The sequence below is a fragment of the Sardina pilchardus genome, chromosome 19, assembly GCF_963854185.1.
Source record: "Sardina pilchardus chromosome 19, fSarPil1.1, whole genome shotgun sequence".
NCBI lineage: Eukaryota > Metazoa > Chordata > Actinopteri > Clupeiformes > Clupeidae > Sardina > Sardina pilchardus.
In genome coordinates, this window is record NC_085012.1 from 6,355,515 (window position 1) to 6,361,514 (window position 6,000).

A 6,000-nucleotide genomic window follows, 5' to 3' on the forward strand; every position below is an offset into this window, starting at 1 on the left:
TAAGATTCAAGATAAATGAATATGCTTTTCTTAATTCACAACAAAACACTACTTGCTTGTTTTCTATAACATCTTATTTTGCGGCAAAATATTCTAGTCATCACTACTACTGTCAGACTTTGATACTGAAAAAAACAAAGCATCAGAAACACATTTGCCTCTATTGAAACAACACACGCAAATGGAAACCCAAGGCTTTCATCCTGACTTTCATCCATTTGAAGGAGAAGAGAGAAGAACATCCGGTAGATTGGAAAGGAGAAAAGCACAAAACACCTGTCAGTGAGCGTCACGCATCTGCCAGTCACCGGGGAGAGCGGCTGAAACCTTTCTGATGACACAATAACAGCTTTCATACATTCGATTTTTGAAAACCTTCAAGTTCCTCAAAAGCATGCAGAAAGACGTTAAATAAACTGTCAGGCTGGGAGACTGAGGACACATTCTGGGGCTTCAAAGAACACCAGCTCCTCCATCTTAGCTCTTGGCTTTCACTCTGTCTGTTTCCTCCAATCCCCAAATGGCCTTGAGCATTCCATCTGATCGCCAAAATTTCACAAACACATCCCACCAATCTTCTGAAGCTACATCTGGTGATGTAAACACTGGCTGTCACTGATATCCACCAGCATGGACCTACATTCCAGTATAGTGATACTGACAAGGACATTCAAATCTGACGCTCAGTTCAAGCAGTAACACATCTTGATTGGCAAGTAAGGAGGGAGAGGGTGGTTCTGAAGGTCAACTGGTCAAGAGGCGTCACAGCTCAGATCTAGGGCAGCAATCACACGGCCTGCCCTCCTGTCAATCAATCAGACATCAGCAATTAGCCAACAGTGGCAGACAGCACTTCAATAAACATGACAGGCATGGCCTCCAGTGACTCAGCACCTTTCCAATTATTCCAAGGCTGAGCCAGCCAAAAAGGAAAACAAGGAGATTCCTGAAAGCAAAAAAAAAATAAATGTTGCATGCTCCATCTGAAACTAACTACAAATGTTTTCATTGCAGGAAGTTTATCTATCATTGGAGGCCAAGAAAGGACAAACAGTCTTTTGTGTGGCATCAAAGCCATGAATATGCTATGTGCCGAGAGCCTACAGGGAGCTTGAGGGATGCAGTGCCACTTTGCAGGGGAAAAATAATACAGCTATACAGATACACTGTAAATTGTCGACAACCAAAAAAAGCACAGCTAAGGATCACCCCAATAAAACCACCTATGTCGATATTCCTATTGACACATGTCAAACATGTCTGAAATAGAAGCAAGGACACATACAGATAAATCTGTCAACTCGAAACATACACATCAAGTTTTTTCTCGTCCTTTCATTGTTGTGTTCCTTTAAACAATGTGCAACTCTGCTCCCATGAAAGGCAGCTGTTACTGGTTAGGCTCAAAACTCTCAAAAAGGCATTGTCTTACTCTGAGGTCTCCATTATGGGACCAACTATGTCCGTCAGTGCAAAATACATTACTCACATCAATCTCACCAGACCAGTCCTCAGATGAGGAGACCAGTGGAGACCACAGGAACCAAGTAAGAGAGGCTGAGGTGTACAGAAAGAGAAAGACAGCCAGAGAAGTGTGTACATGCATCTGAAAATTCAGCTTAGTCCCCATCACGATACAAATCAAAGCATGGTGCACCAGCCATACAGCTTCATTCTGAATGTGGAGTGCCAAGACACACGCACACTCTGGCTGTCAGTGCTTCTGGCTAAGATTCACCTACACTCATTTGTTATCAACTTTTAACTCAAGCGAATAATAGATGACCATAACATGACCAACAAATACCTTCCGTCATTGTATGATGACTACCAGTGACACCATTATGTGTATGGTCTCTACAGATAATCCTTTCCCATTCAGATTTTGTCTGAAATGAAGGTTTATCTAGCTCATCCATCAACACAAAATGGAACCATGATGAGTGGTGATTTCAAAGGAGACAGGGGAGGTTGCTTCAGTATGCAACTCTAAAAAGAGTAAGTTGTAGAGGGTGTGTCAGGTAATTTCCTTGTGCACAAATCGCAGGCATCAAACACAGCAATGCTCGACCAGTATGGCAGGGCTTCGGGCTGAGTGGTTCCGGGAAGGCCTGAAGATTGTGCGCACTGTTTCACAGGATTCTCCTGCCCCGGACAGCTGACAAGAGCCTACAGTACATGTATGTTATTGATGACATCATTTATAACCATGTAATTGCCTTAGCGTCGGTTAACGCTGTGCTTTGTTGAGGGTCCATGATTCCTCTGTTCTTTCAGGGAGTTTATTTAATGTTCTCCTTGGTCTCTCAGGCTGTCTATGACAAGTTCAAGACACCTAATGCAGGTAGGTGCGTTGACTGGGTTAAATCAAATCTTGACGTTGATTTAAAATAAAATGCCATTTTTACATTGTATACAACTATAAAACGACAAACATATTCTATTCAAATAATAATAATAATAATAATAAACATACAATAGTTGCAGTTCCACGAGTTTCATTTCAAAATGTTGATAACAAAGAGAACACCAATGACAGGATCCTCTGCATCTCGCCGCCCGTACCTTCTCGCTAGCTATGACAAGAGGGAAACGGTGAACCCAGCCCCGTAAGCAAAGGTGGACACGCGTCGGTGCGATAATGCATTGTTCTGCGCGCATATGCAATATTATCACTCTTCTTCAAACAATGGCTTGGCGAGTGGCACTGGCTGGCTGTCGACACCATCTCGATATAACAAAAAGACAAGAACGGATCTACAGGAAATTATACTGCGAATATGTTATCCAGCCAGTAAGCTACACTTACTGTGTAACGGTGTGTCTAAATTAATAACGGTACAATATAGGCTAATTGTAGAAATATACATAGCCTGTCATTCTCAAGTTTCGCGCATGGCTTAAACATATGCATTAGGTAGAAATGGTAACCCCATTTAATACAAAAAGATCCTTGCAAAGAACACAATGCAGATTCCAAAAATAAATGCTCATTCGGAACCAAGTCAACCTACCTATCATTACTTGTATGCAAATAACTTTGTAGTAGTCGTTTTTACATCCATGAAAAGTGACCATCTATTTCCGTGACTTTCAAGATAAGACAGGCTACTCACAATGCTGTGTGGGTTTCTCACTGGTTCATTCGCGCGCAAAGAGCGCCGCGATCCACATTTGACCGTTCCGATTAAATTGTTGTCGGCTAACGTTCCTGATGTGAGTTCAGAGACCATGAAATGAAATCAACAGTGGTGACCACGTCCTGCCAACTAGGGAGGTGGTTCGCTGTTTATGTTGTCTTCCTTATTTTAAAACCAACTGCATTGTCGTCCCACCCCTTAGCCAGTTTGACCTATCAGGAAGATACCTTAAAATTGTGGGTGCGTCTCATGTGCCCGTGACTCCTCCTTTACGACCACCTACATGCTTACTTTTAATACATGAAAATGCTATTTGAATCAGAGAAGATTAAATATGATTGAGAGACAGTCTACAGGGAATCCTCTGCTTGCACACTGACACATGCACACACACACACACACACACACACACACACACACGCACACACGCACACACGCACACACGCACACACGCACACAGGCATACATCACCATTTGCTACATGCTGTCTGAAATGGTCCTGACTGTCATTGGGAGAGATACCATTGAATGTGTGAATGTAACAGGCAGGCTAGGCCATGTTAATGCATTAAAGACTGGAAAGAGGCTATAAAATGGGTTGCTTGGATGTGAGAGAGCTTAGAGAGGATGAATTTGTGATCACAGAGGATTTGATGAGATAGAATGAAAAGCTGCCTATGAGTTATGGGCGGTGTGATATCAGTGTGGGGAAGTCCTCACGTGATGGTGCCACCAGATAGATGTACATGTGAAAGCAGTTCTCTCTCTCCCTCCATCTCTCTCTCTCTCTCTCGCTCCCTCTCTCTCCTCTTAGAGCGTGTGTGTGTGTGTGTGTGCGTGTGTGTAGCCTACATGTGTGTGTGTGTGTGTGTGTGTGTGTGTGTGTGTGTGTGTGTGTGTGTGTGTGTGTCTCTAATGCGCTGCAAAAAATACATTTAGGATTTTCTAAAGACTATCAGGCTGCAGCTCAGCTATTTTCACACCAGAGAAGCACTGTCCGCAGGATATAAAATGACAGCCTCCAAATCATTTACAACCACCTCCACAAATGCAGTTGTGACAAGATCCGTGTTCCTGTATTTGTGTGTGTGTGTGTTCCTGTGTGTGCGTGTGTGTGTGGGTGTGTCCTGGCCTGTGCATATGCATGTACGCCTTTTTTTGAAGTGTTTGTTATTATGTATTTGCATACTTGTCCTACTTTTCTGAGGCAGTGGTATTCCCCAGCCTAGCCAGTAGTGTCTAAGGATAGCGGCTGGCTTTGAATGCTGGGGATTAGGGGGAGAAACCTCTTATGCTTAGTGATGCTGTCACAGCAAAAGCAACAGACACAGTTAAGTCAGTCTGTGGAACATAACACTAGAAGAAACTTTTTGAGATTATTTGGCCTGCAAGTATATGTTACAGTGTTGCCTTGCATTTAGTATTCTACCTGTATCCCCTAAGTTGAGCAGAGGAGTTGAAGGCAGCACTCCGAAGTGTCTCTCTCAGTCTTGTGATCTGCTCTCTGACTGAGGTTTCTTCAGGCAACGTTTTGGATGAGAAGTGTCTGGTTCACCTCAGGTCTTTCCCTGAGCTTTGACATCACGTAGGTTCTGCAGAAACATCTTCAGTCTCATGCAGTCATTTGATGATCTCTGGACAAGGCTGTGCCATGTTTTATGTCCTGTTGCACTCTGTTTTGCCCACGGCATTCTCCCTCCCGTCGAGAGGAGCTGTAACAATGCAGCATCTCAACAGACGCGCACACTACATCTCACAAACTCAAGCGCTGGACACACTTTTTTATGGGAACTCTTTCACTGAGATGCTGAAGGATTCCTGTGATTCATCCTAGTGACCTTCATTACGCATCAAATGACCAAATGTGTGTTTGAAGAATTTAGACGTAGCTTCTAGTTTGTCTCCACTGCTGTGTCTTTGGCTTCCCCTCTTTTAATCCATCTTTCTCTGCTCCACAGTAATTGATCATGTCTCTCATCTTCTATCATTCTCTGAATGGTGCCCTTCATCCATAGCCTGGTCCTACCATCTTCTTCTTCTTCTTCTCGTCTGGTCCTACCATACTCTCGTACATTCACCATGTACAGAGTCTTGCCACTTTCCATTGCCATGCCAATGCCAATTCCTTGAATGCGGATATTCTGTTGATGTTCAAAACTATTGGATCTGCCCAGAGACTCTCAGATCTGCCATAACCAATCGCTAACGTCTGGTCGTGACGATTGAAGCTAATTGCCTATGGAAAGTTGCATTGTAAGTTAGCTCTGGGGTAGCAAAGATCAAAGTGTGCTGTCTTCACCTATCGAAGATCACAGTATCCACTAGACGGCAGTGGACAAAACTGTGGAGCGAAAAACGTCTGCATTTCCAATGTCATCATCCCCGCGAGAGTTTAACAGGTAATTGAAAACCCCCCCAAAAAATTGGCGATAATTGAAAACCCCCATGTTATTTTCCCACAGAAAAAATCTCAAGATACCAGATCTCCTTATTTGGGCAAAGATGGTGGCTTTTGTAGGCGAACTACAGAGGTCTATGTAGGCTTAGGAGAAGTAGGACCAGGCTACTTAATTCATCCCCTCCAGGACGTTGCTAAGATCTGTATTGTGTGCCATCTTTTCTGTCTTCTCTGAAGCTAAAAGCCCTGTGGTGGCAGTACAGCACGTCAAATCTTGGTGACTTTAAACCTTTGCAACACAAGATATCGACTCAAAAATTGTTTTGGCTTCTGAATTGTGATCGACCATTGGCAGACATTTTGTTGAGGTGAGCCTAATAGCCTAGTGGGGTTGCATGCCCACCCAGTTTCATGTTCCCCCGGAGTTTCAGTATTCCAAGGAATTGACAACCGAAAAGTCGG

At 43.5% G+C, this 6,000-nt stretch overlaps 1 protein-coding gene across 4 annotated transcripts in view; it reads right to left on the reverse strand.

Annotated features, from left to right (window-relative positions):
* Positions 1–3,275, reverse strand: part of LOC134066166 (E3 ubiquitin-protein ligase RNF152-like) — a 30,427-nt gene extending 27,152 nt beyond the window's left edge. For 2 of the 4 annotated variants that reach the window (XM_062521405.1, XM_062521406.1), the window contains exon 1: positions 3,117–3,275. The gene's annotated coding sequence lies outside the window, so the exon portion shown is untranslated. Of the gene's footprint in view, positions 1–3,014 lie in introns of all 4 variants that reach the window. The other 2 variants (XM_062521408.1, XM_062521407.1) reach the window with 2 other exon arrangements.
* Positions 3,276–6,000: the final 2,725 nt, after the last annotated feature.